This window comes from Delphinus delphis, chromosome 1, assembly GCF_949987515.2.
Source record: "Delphinus delphis chromosome 1, mDelDel1.2, whole genome shotgun sequence".
NCBI lineage: Eukaryota > Metazoa > Chordata > Mammalia > Artiodactyla > Delphinidae > Delphinus > Delphinus delphis.
The window spans coordinates 7,455,612-7,468,065 of record NC_082683.1 but is presented as its reverse complement, the minus strand read 5'-3'; the positions used below and the strand labels follow the sequence as shown (position 1 = coordinate 7,468,065).

Here is a 12,454-nt window from a genome sequence, read left to right as displayed (position 1 = left end):
AAGCACAAAGAAGTATCCTGTGATCAAGGAATAGGGAGAGGGCCTGCGTGTGGTGGAAGCTCAGTTGGCAAAGGTAGTTCAAGGTCAGGCTGGAGCCAGATCATGCAAGGCCTTGTAGCCATGCTAAAGATTTTGAACTTCATCAGGAAAACAAAGAGGAGTCGTTGAATAGCAGAGGTGTGACAAGATCAGTACATTTTAAGAAGATCCCTCTAGCTGCTGTGTGGGCAATGGATTGACGGTGTTAGGGAAAGCCTGAATGAGGGCACACTTGGAAGTTAGTGCTGGAGTCATGGTGAGGGCTGATGATGGGTTAAACTGGAGCAGAATAGTGGAGAGGGTGGGAAGAGGGGAGATTCAAGGTATGGTCTGAGGGTGGAAACAACATGGACTGAACGTGAGGGATAAAGGAGAGCGTGGTGTCAAGGATACTCTTAAGTTTCTGGTATAAGCAACTTGGTGGAGTGGCGCCAGCTGTTGACAGAGGAAAGGCAGATTTGGGGACCTATTAAGTGTGAGATGGTTTGTGCAGAATTGGTGCAAGGTCTACTGAAACCATGGAACATACCATGATAGGTTCTCTCCCTTTCACTTTCCTTCCCTCCAAATCTTGGTCTCTGTGTCTGTCCAGTAACATTGCCTCATTCCTTCAGAATTTTCCATGGGATGGGTGGAGGATGATGCTAACATTTTTGAGGTCACATCCTTACAGCTCTTGATCCAACAGGAAAGAAAGAACTTCCCTTCATTTCCAATTCAGAAAGTTTCAGAGAAGGACTCCAATTGGCTCCGCTCAGGTCACATCCTCTTCTTAGCCAATGGTCAAGAGAACGCAGCACTTAAATTGATCAAGCTTGGGTTCACGTCTCCACTGTTTGCTTTTTTTGTGGAGGGGAAAGGGTAGAATACTATAGTTGGTAACCTCATCAGCACCTCTGGTGGGTAGACGGTGGGGAGGAGCAGTTCCCCAAAGGGCAGAGGCAGTGCTGGGCTGTCAGAACTAACAGATGTTTCCTGCCTCCTAAGCCTTCAGTGTTTCATTCTGCGTTAATCCTGCAGTAATACTGCTATCTAGAAATGCAGAATTTTCCAACTCTGAGCTGATGGGGTAGTTAAGGGCCTGGCTATGTTGATGAACTTATTGTAATTTTGAACTATAAAAACAATGTATTTATGAAAATTTTGAAAAAAGGAAAAAAGCATCCACTATTTCACACTGACACCTTTTCATTTTGTGCATTCCTTTCCCACATTTTTCCTTAAGCATATACCTTTCTTTTTTCCCTTCTTGCATGTGGGAATCTCAGTTCCCTGGTCTCATTTCCCCAACCAGGGATCAAACCCGTGCCCCCTGCAATGGAAGCGTGGAGTCTTAACCGCTGGGCCACCAGGGAAGTCCCTTAATTCATTTGTTTATTATTTTTTAAAATATTTATTTATTTATTTATTTTGGTTGCGCTGGCGGGCGCCTTAGTTGCGGCTTGCCGGGCTCCTTAGTTGCGGCTTGCCGGCTCCCTAGCTGTGGCATGCAAACTTTTAGTTGCGGCATGCACGTGGGATCTAGCTCCCCGACCAGGGATGGAACCTCTGGCTCCCTGCACTGGAAGCTTGGAGTCCCAACCACTCTGCCACCAGGGAAGTCCCAATTCATTTGTTTAAACATCAATATTTACATGAAAATAACTTGAATATGTAAGTTTGTTGTATTGGTATGCGCTGGGAAACTTGAGGGACAAGCTTGTAACTGTATTGCAAAATATTGCTTGAGCTCTTGTTATGGGCCTGGTAGTCTGGAAGCTGATGGAGATACAGACATCATTAAAATCTATTTCTGGCCTTTAAAAGTTCATAATCTCATGACTTTTGATAAAATTAAAGTATTCCTCAATTGTAACTAAAAAGTTATTAAATCAAAAGAGCAATATGGACATTGGAGGATATAAATACAGTAAAAAAAAAAAGTATCTTGTATCCTTGCATAGGGAAGGGAAAGAAAAGTGAGGGGAGTGGAAGAGGATGGGACAGAAAAGGAGTGAAAAGGCTGGGGAAAGCGGGGCAGTAAGGCCTCTAAACTGTGGTTAGTGTCACCCCATGCAATTGTTAAGTTAAATGTTGAAAGTGAGACCACACTTGAAGACACGCGTCCCTTTAAAAGGGAAGGTGGGTGTTCAGAGCAATTCTCATTTTGCCTAAAAGGGGCTGTTTCTATACTCTCTCCAGACAGAGCCAGATTAGCAGACATAGTCAGACTTCCTATAGAAACATTTTAATCAAGGTCACCCTTCTCCCCAGAAAAATGCACTCACTACCAATACAAACAGTATTCTAAGTTTAACCCACAGAGGACCATCCCTGGGCTCTCTGGGCTCGGTGGATCCAGGTTAGACAGGCCCCCAGTTCAAGAGTCGGCCTAAAGGTAGCAATACTCCCAGCTCCAAGACTCAGGAAGACCACTCCTCTAAATGTTTTGCAACCTCGTCCATTTCAGATTTTTCAGGGGTCCTGGGTAAATCGGTCTCACCAAGGATTCCGCCCCATCTGGCTGCTCCCATTTTTAAACACAGACCCGTGCGTGGGAGAGGCCATTATTTTTACGGGATCACTGTGCTTCTGGAGCAGCTAGGGACAGGCAGAGTTGCTTTACCGCAACGCCGGGTCCATCCTTAACTCGGGCTCCGCCCTCAGGCCGCCTCCTCATCCGAGCCCCCGCCCCTCCTCCCCTGCCAACCCCCGACCCGCTCCACCCCTTTGCTCTGAGAGCCGGTCGGCCACTGCCCGCGACCGGGTTCCACCTGCCCATCTCGTGGCTCCGCCCCGGGGCCACTGGTCCCGCCCCCTTCGAGGGGCCCAATGAGCGTGCCCGAGCACTCCTCAGCCCCCCCCACTCAACTGGAATCCCCGCCCTCTGTCCGATTTAACCAATGAGAGCCAAAGGGTGTTCCTGGCCACGCCCACCACATCATCAGGTCACGCCCCCGGCGCCCGGCCCCCCCGGGGCGTTGCCGTGGCCGCGCCTCCGCCGCCCGAGCGGAGCCAGATGCCGCCCCCTCCGCCGGTCCCTCCCCCGGCGGCCTGGCGCCTCCCTCTCTCCCCGCCGCGGTGACTCACTGAACGGGAGGCGGAGGCTGAGGCGGTTGCTCCCGTTGCTGCTGCTGTTGCTGCTGCTGCTGCTGCTGCCCCCGCGGCTGCTCGGGCTGTGCGCGCCCCGGAACAGGCCGCCGCGCGCCGCTCTCGGACCCGCAGCCCCCGCCCGCCCGGCCGGGTCGGGCGGCCCAGGTAAGCGCCGAGGCCGGCCCTCGCCCTCAGCGCCTGGGCCCGCGCCGCGCCGGGGCTCGGGGGAGCCGCCGGCCCTTTGTCTCTCGGGGAGGGGCCGTGGAGGGCGCCCCCGACCCCGCTCGGACCCACCAGCCGTACCCCCGGCACGGCGCCCTGGTCTGGGCCGGGCCTCCTGCCCCACCTGGCCCCCGCTGCTCCTGCCACTCGCCGCCCCCGCGACAGACCACCATCCAGCGGTCCTCAACCCCCCTTACCCCGGGGGTCGCCTCCACAGGTGTCCGAGCCATCCACTCTGTTGCTCACCCCACCGCGTTGGCGGGGTTGTCACCGTCTGTCGGCACTCCAGGTCCCGTGCCCTCTTGTGTCTTCCCTCACCTGCGCCCTGCTCTCAGCATCCTGACCCTCTGTATAGAGCCCTCCCATATTTTCCCAAACTAAATGCTGCCAAGATCTGGTCACTGATCCACGGTTCCTCTCCCTAGTCTGGTTGAACTGTCGTGTCCCCATCCCACCTCTCCTAGTGAGTGTTCCTAGACGGTGCACATTGTAGGCATACATCTCACCTGTATGGCAGGCGTGTGTATGTGAACCTGCAAGATTAACCACTCAGAGCCCCAGACTGCACTTCTCGCCTCCTTTCCATCATCCCCACCCCGACCACTTTCCTTTTTCTTGAACCTGCTAACCGAGACACTTAGGTCTGATACCCAACCTCTGTTAGGCCCCGCATGCCTGCCTCTCTCGTGTGTGCTGAACTTGTCTGAGCAGTACCTGCTGTCAGGTTAGCCCCTGGGAAGGCCCAGGAGGCCTGTGTTGGCCGCAGATGAAGAGTTTTATGAATAATGAGATGTGAGGCTGGCAGCACCTCCTATCTGAGAATCTAAGTACACTATAGCTGTTAATTACTTTGCCTCCTGTCACTCACACTACTTAGGGAAGTGTGCCTGGCCGACGGCTGGGTAAATTGAGGCACAGGGTGTGTGGGCAAGGGACCTGGAGGCAAGTCAGAGTTTGTCCTGAGGTTCTGCTCCCAAGTATCTTGGCTCTTAGCTCCCTGCTACAACTACTGGGCTCTAGTTCCTGGCTTTAGACTCTAAGTGATACTGATCTCTTGGGCCATTAAAGTGTCCAGAGAGACCAAGTTTCCTTTGATTTAAAGCAGGACTTTGAATTATAAATAAAGGTGCTGGCTGTTAAATGCCAGTGTGTCATTCATGGTTTCCTGGTGGAGTGAGTGGTCCTTGTGTATGTGTCAGGCAGCATTCCAAGCACCGGGGGCTACAGTGGTGAAGAGAGACACAGCCCCTGCCCTCCTGTAGCTGACCTTCTGAAGAGGAGGGATTAAACAAGTAAGTGGACAAAATAATTTTAGTCATGGTAAGTGCTGTGAAGGTGGGAAGAGCCAGTTTGGATTTTATTCCAAGTGCAGTTAGAAACCACAGGTGGATTTTAAGTAAAGAGGTGATAAGATCTGATTTGTTTTCAGAGATCATTCTGGCTGCTCTATTGAGACTGGATTGTAAGGAGCAGGGATACTAATTGGGAGACAGACTGTTGCCGCTTCCGGTCAAGGGATGATGGTGGCTTGGACCAGAGTAGGGGTAGCAGAAGTGAATAGGTAAAACCAGTCTGCTCCCCCTGAGAGAGGCTCAGAGCTTTAAAGCAAAACTTCAGGGAACACCGACTTCGAGTTATACTTCTGGCAGAGAATTTCTGGACCTGACCAAGCTCAGGTTTAGCTCAGCAAACCTTACTCAGCACCTGCTGTGGGCCAGGTACTGTGCTAAACTCTAGAGATACTGATGTGAACAGGGTGAATAGGGAGCAGTCTCCACATTCTAACAAGGTGCTCACAGAAACGTCACCCACCCCCTCCTTGAGGGAAGAGCGTTTGTAGGCTTAAAAATCAGTTCGAGGTGGAGGAGGGCAGAACACACTGGCCTTCATTCCCACATCCGGCTGCATTATTTAAATGAGAGCGTTATTGCCCTGCCTCTGCTGTAAGATGTTGCCCAAAGATATTGGGACTGATCTCATGGTGGGTGGGAGAGCAGCTCAGTGGCCGTGAACTTGAACCATTAACCAGAATAAAACTTGATCTCCACGTTGCTCCAAATCTGGGCTGTCAGAACACATCCGAGCTATAAAGGACCGTGGGGCCGGGCCCCTCTTACGGCTGGGCACCTGTGGTCCCTAGAGGGTGAGTAACTCTTTTGAAATCCCATAGCTGTTTGTACATTTGCTAATGGTATCCGTCACTTTCTACCTCTCAGCTTCGTATGCACTTGCATGACCCTAAGCTTTCTGAGGCCGGGGTCTCTATTGGATTCAGCTTTTCCATCCCTCACAGCATCTAGATCCTGCCCCAAAAGTACACTCATCAAGTACGAATTGACTTGCCTGGGTGTCCCACAGCACCTAAAACTAGAGCCCAGGAATCCTGACCCTGTCCATGTCTTTTCATTAGATTCCTCCTCAACCAGAGTGCACCACGGGCGTCAACCCAGCAGACTCCATGTCACTGAGCTCACAGCCCTTCCTTGATGGGCTCTCTCTCCAGCTCTGCCTACAAGGAACAGCTGCTGAGGGTGCTGACCAAGTAGTTACTCGACACTCGGCAGATAGGAAGCATAGCTCTTAATCAGAGCATGGACTTCATACCAAGACTATCTGGGTTTGGGTCTTGGTTCTGCCATCATGAGCTTCGTGACCTTCAGCAAGTAACTTAACCTCTCTGTGCCTCAGTTTCCCCATCTATAAAATATTAATACTTCATGGAGTTGTTGGGAGGCTTAAATTAAGTAATACCTATTAGATGCTTAGAACAGCACTGAGCACCTTGGTATGGCTTGGTTGAAGTAGTAGCTGTTATTTCACCATTTTTTTAATCTGATTTTTATCTCCCATCAGAATTTAAGCTCTTTTAGGGCAGAGATTTTGTCTTTTTTTTTTTTTTTGGTCTACAGTTAGACTTTGTAGGCACGCAATAAATATTTCTTAAATTGTATGGCTTATTGAACACCTACTGTGTGCCAGGCACTGTTGTAGATGCTGGGGATATAGCCAAGAACAAGATCACCAAGTTGCGTGATCTAATGAAGTTTACATTCTAGTGGGAGAGACAGACGGTAAACAAGTACACAAGTGAACAAAATAATGTAGGATGGTGAAAAGAGATGCATGGAGAATAAAACAGGGCAATGAGATGGAGAGTGCCTGGGTCATAATTTTAGCGAGCTCTGAGGAGGTAACTTTGAATGGAGACCCTGCGGATGGGCAGAGAGGACAGTAGAAGCAAGAAGCCTATGGCAGCTGGAGTGTACAAGAAGCCTATGGCGGCTGGAGTGTACTGAGTGAGGAGGTGGCAGGAGTGGGGTCTGCGGCCACAGTGAGGAGTTTGGATTTTACTCTTCAATTCTGAACAGTGGGAGGTCACTGCACAGGAACCTTTCCTGGGGGTCCATCCTAGGAGAAAGACCCGGATGATTGGAAGAGCAGTGAGCAGGCTCTCCTTGTCCTGGGAAGGCTTTTGGAGGCCATCAGTGTTGTATTTATTCCCCTCAGGTTTCTCATGTCTCTGACCTAGGTACCCAGGAGATGTGGGATCCATCAGCTAACTTAAGGAAGTTCCAGGTGTGTGTGTCTGTGTGTCCTGCAGATTCCATCAAGCCACCTTTCTCCGCTGAGTATGTAGGTAATTGGTCAATGTTTCTTGAGTTGAATGAATGAGCATCGCCAGCTCTTAGCATCTTGTCCTGTACAGCAGCTTGTCCTGTTCTCTGAATAAGGAAAAGCTTCTTGTCATGGTAGTGACTCTGGCGTAACCTTGGAGTTTTGCTGCTGTTCTTATGTGCATCAGGGACCCCCACATACCTGTATGTCACAGTGTCTTCACAGTGTCTTGTTTTGTTTTGTTTCTTCGGTTGCACCGCTCAGCTTGCAGGATCTTAGTTCCCTGGCCAGGGACTGAACCAGGCCCTTGGCAGTGAGAGCATGAGAGTCCTAACCCCTGGACCACCGGGGAATTCCCTGTCACAGTGTCTTTGTTGGAAGTGTACCAATATTGACTGGGCAGCTTTCCTCCCCCCCCACCCCATCCCCATTTCTCTACCAGTCCCCTGCTGAGTACCACCAGGCCACACTGTCACCTCTGAACACTTCCTGTATCATTATTTGATCTACACTCCTGCACATCACTTGATCCAAGTATGGTGGTACCTAGAAAGCATTGGCTGTCTTTAGTCTGGCCTGAGTGGAGTTGGGAAGCTCAGCAGAAATGGAGTTTCAAACCCAGGAGTTCAACTCACCAGGAATCCAAAGTTGGCCTCTTCAGACTGAGGGCAGTTGGCCAGCCTTTCAAATCCTCACTCAGGCATCCCCTTGTCTGTCAGTGTCCGTGATGCCAACCTGCTCTGCTAACCTTGAGAGGCCAGTGAGAGTTGGTAGGAATCAAATAGGACTTTTGTGCTGCAAGTCACTCTCAGGGTTCTGGCGTATTTCAGTGGCCGAATCGGAAATGCTTGTTAGTCACGTGTTGCCTGTCTCCTTGTAAAAACTAAACCCGGAGTGGGTGCAACCTTTTTCTCTTGTTACTGTTGTTCTTTTTTTTGTTTTTGTTTTTTTTCATTATGAGAGTGATGCGTACTCATTTAGAAAATGAATGATGACATTTTCTGTACTTTTTCTCACTTAGTCTTCACTGTAGTTTCTAAGTAGCAGTATTACCATTTTGCATATTCAGAAGCTGAGGCCTGGAAAGGTTAAGTACAATAAGCTGTTTGAAGTGAAGATAGTTGGGAACAAAGTCAAGATTGAGACCCAGTTGGTGGGACTCCTGTGTGTGAGTTCTGGACACCATATTAGATGCTGCCTTGCAGCAGAAACAACAGAGAAGAAAAGACATCTCCCTTAAGCCCAGCGTGGATGACATTGTGAGGGTGCCCAGAGTTAGCGCGCTGGCTGCTGCAAAGAGTTTGAATCCTGTGCCTTTTCCCTGTCTCATCTGACCTTGGGCAAACTAAGTCACCTCCCTTTGCCTTACTTTCCTCAATTGTAAATGGGGATAATGATCCTTGTGCCTTAATAGCTCCCAGGGGCATTGTGATGTTTGGGCCAAAGTGCTTTTGAACTTCTTTTATGAAAGGGCACTGAGCCCCAACTGCTTATACTCTGTCATTAAAGATCTATTATGTCCTGATCCTCTGCAGAGCCTTGTTAGAGGGGGAAGACAACAGCCCCCAGAGGGAAAGGTGTCCTTCTGTTGGGGGGCTTCCTCCTTCCGAAGTTTCTTAAGGATTGAAGGTCATGAAAGTTTCTCCATTTTTCATGTTCATGTTGTTCTGTAGAAGCTTCTGGAAGCAGCATGTAAACTGTGCATCGTAACAGGTTCGAGGACCGTTGATGGCAGGGCAGAGAAGGGGGTTATAGGGCTTGGTTTCTAATCCCGGCGGTGATGTCTTTGTAATATAAACCAAGAACACAGAGATAACAAGAGGTGATGACTATCTTCCATTCATCCTTCCTTTCCTCCTTCCTCCTAATAACTCACTGATTCAAGTAATAAATATTTACTGAACTTTTATTACGATCTGGGCCCCATGGTAGGCCCTGGGAATACTGTGGTGAGCAGGGTATACTCATGGTAGGGAATACTGTGGTGAGCAGGGTAGAATTAGTTCTTATCGTACAAATCTTAGAATCTAGGGCCAAGAGGCTTACTATCTAGTTGGGAGTCGTGTGACTAAAGCAAGAACATGTTGGTGAGTGTTTTGAACTCTCAGGAGGAGAGTCAGGATATAATTTCCAGATGTCCACATCAGCCGCATGGGTACCTGCCCTGGACGGACGTTACGGTGGAGGGTTGGGTTTGGCTTCCCAGAAGAGCTGGGGAAGAGTTAGTAGATTGGAGCCCTTGTGTGTCACACTTAACAAAAGCTGTGCTAGTGTGGGTGTCTGTAGAAACAGTTAGCACCTTGGCAGTCCCAGTTAGTAAGAACTACGTTTCCACTTAAAAGCTTATTAACCCTTTGTTACCCGAGTTCAAGTCAGGGAAGAACGATCATGGCATTGAGCTCTTTCCACAGTTTTTTTTCAAATAAAATTTATTTATTTATTTTGGGCTCTGTTGGGTCTTCGTTGCTGCGCGTGGGCTTTTCTCTAGTTGCGGCGAGCGGGGGCTGCTCTTCATTGCTGTGCGTGGGCTTCTCATTGTGGTGGCTTCTCTTGTTGCAGAGCACGGGCTCTAGGCGTGCGGGCTTCAGTAGTTGTGGCACGTGGGCTCCGTAGTTGTGGCGCACGGGCATAGTTGCTCTGTGGCATGTGGAATCTTCCCGGACCAGGGCTTGAACGTGTGTCCCCAGCATTGGCAGGCGGATTCTTAGCCACTGCGCCACCAGGGAAGTCCCCACAGCTTTCTGAAGTTATGCCATCAATCCAGTGCCTATCTTATGAGAAGACCATCAGTGCTTGTCTCCCCGGAATTCCCTGCCTGCCTGACAGGTCTCCCTTGGCCAACTTTGGAAAGCAGGCACACGGAGGCAGGCAGGCTGTGGGGCTGGCTGCATCGGTGCTCTCGGCATGATGCCAGGGACACCTCTGTCTGTGAGCCCCCATTGGGGTCAGTTTATGCAGAGTGGGGTGGGGGAGGGTTCTTTCTTCCCCAGGTCTGCCCAGCCACAGGCCTCAGGATCCCTCCAAAGAGTGCGGTCAGGGAGGCCCAGCAGTTTCTGCAAAAGCACCCAGTGTTCTTCCACTAGCCCTCAGGCCAGAGCTGGGGTGGAGAGGGCACAGGGCTGGCAGAGGCGCCTGCCCACATCCAGAGTGAGAGGAAGGTGCCAGGACAGGGCTCCGCTCCCGGGCAATGTTACTTTCACCAGCCCCTGCAGTGTCACTACCTTCCTGGTGCTGACCAGGTGCCCCTTCAGTCTGGAGGGCCTCAGAACCATCCAGCATCTGATCAGGAGGAAAAGGCCAGTCTGGTGAGGAGACCAGGTCACTCAGTGCCCCTGGGCTTGTTCTTGTGCGGTCGGAGCCCACGGTGCTGCCGGTTCAGCTGGGAGAATGTGACCCACTTCCATCTTCTCTTCCACGTGGAGAGCTGGGTGGGAGGCTTTTGGAGACCAGCTCCAATTAAGGCTTTTTCAGCCTGAGTATCTCCTGAGTATCCAGCCCACATGTTTCCTGCTGCTGGAATCCTGTGGTCCGTGTCCCTGAACTGAATAACAACTCCAAAACAGATGAAGTTACCGCCTTGTCGTTCTGCAGTTCCGGCTTCCACAAGTGGGGCTTCCTTCGGGGGTCAGGGTCCCTTTTGGATTCAGACGCCTTTCACAGTGTGGGCCCCACCCTTGTTCTTCCAGCTAAATCACCTGGCGAACCAGGGGCCCAGTTTCCAAAGAGATGGGTTAGCCTTGACCTCCCTGCCCAGACCAAGGCCTCCCCGCCCCCTGCCCCAGGCAGCCCTGGCTTCCGACAGACCGATCCATCCTGACCCTTGTCCTCACAGTATGTCCTTCTGCTGCAGGAATATGAACTAAAATGTGTTTCGGACCCTCTAGGTTTCTTCCATTCTCTCCAGGTAGAGAGCATTTGAATGATTTTCCATTTATAATTTTATGTTTCTCCGGCGGCGGGGCTGGGGGGAGGGGCGTTGGAGGAAGACAGTTTAAACACATGAGGCTGTGGGTGCTGCCGAGATGATCTGGAGATTTTAAATGGTAAGGGGGTAGTTCTGAGCCCCTGAATGATGCAGTCTTACTTACTAAGGAAGGAGCAGAGGTGATAGAGAAACCGCCAAGGTCAGGTCCGCTGAGCTGTGATCTCAGACCTCTGTGAGTGCCGTTTCCCACTATGTGCTCCACAGCCGATCGCTGGAGTTGCAGGAAGATGGGGTGCTGATGATTTTTAGGGGGAGCACGGTGGGGCCTACAGGCTGGTAAGCTGGCTTACGGGTGTCTCTCCAGGGCCCTGACTCTACTTTCCTGCGCAGAACAGCCTTCCGGAGCTTACGGTGGGACGTGGTGGGGCAGAGTCAGCCAGCACAGGGGCAGAGTCCTTCATCCCTACCCCAGGGAAGCTGCTGCTGCCACCCGAGAGCCATCACTTTACGTCTGCTCCGGGACTGGCTGTCCACCCTCACCTCCCATCTCCGAGGAAGAGAAGAGCTCTCGCAGGCCTGTGAGCGATGGTGGCAGAGCTTGGGTGCTCAACAGCGGCCACGGCACTGGACTGGCTGGCTGGGCAACCAGCCACCAAAGTGGAGGAAGATCTTTTATTCTCCTCTTCTGACCCCATTCCACGTCCTTTAAAAAATATACGTTGGGATTTTTTGGAGTAGGTAATATATACATAGTACAGAACTCAAAAGGCTAATTGTTGAAAACTAAGTCTTCCTCCCTCCCTGAAAGAGACGCCTCGAAAAAGACACCTGTTAGTGGATGTCTTGTGCATCTTAACCAGAGACCTCCTACACACGTACAAGTGCATCAGGTACGCGCTGACTGCACACGTGCCCGATGTGCACTGTTTTGTTTCCACACTGTATACACACTGTCGTGCACCTTACTTTTTTCACTTCACGGTAAGTACTGGAACTCATTCTGTTCCACCATCATCATCATCGTCATCATTTGGCTAATACTGCTTCACTTCTCCTGTGCTGGGTATTGTTAAAAGTGCTTTGCTTATGTTAATGCGTTTATTCCTCACAACAAACCTGTGAACTAAGGACTGTTACTGTCCACAGTTTGCAGATGAGCAAACTGAGGCACAGAGCCGTTAAGTTAATGTCTGAGGTCATTTACAGCTACCCCACTCCTTTTAATGGTTCCCTGGCATTCTTTTGATTGGTTATACTTATACTGAGCGAATTGAAGGCAAGTTGTGGGCTTCCCTGGTGGCGCAGTGGTTAAGAATCCGCCTGCCAATACAGGGGACACGGGTTTGAGCCCTGGTTCGGGAAGATCCCACATGCCACGGAGCAACTAAGCCCATGTGCCACAACTACTGAGCCTGCACTCTAGAGCCACGAGCCACAACTACTGAGCCCGTGTGCCACAACTACTGAAGCCTATGCTCCTAGAGCCTGTGCTCCGCAACAAGAGAAGCCACCGCAGTGAGAAGCCCGCGCACAGCAACGAAGACCCAATGCAGCCAAAAATCAATTTATTTTAAAAAAAAA

General features: G+C 50.7%; 1 protein-coding gene across 2 annotated transcripts in view; it reads left to right on the top strand.

Moving 5' to 3' along the window:
- Positions 1 to 3,098: 3,098 nt before the first annotated feature.
- The window catches only part of CTNNBIP1 (catenin beta interacting protein 1), a 52,922-nt gene continuing 43,566 nt past the window's right edge, over positions 3,099 to 12,454 (top strand). Inside the window, exon 1 of one of the 2 annotated variants that reach the window (XM_060030559.1) lies at positions 3,099 to 3,276. The gene's annotated coding sequence lies outside the window, so the exon portion shown is untranslated. The remainder of the gene's footprint in view (positions 3,277 to 12,454) is intronic. The other variant, XM_060030614.1, reaches the window with a different exon arrangement.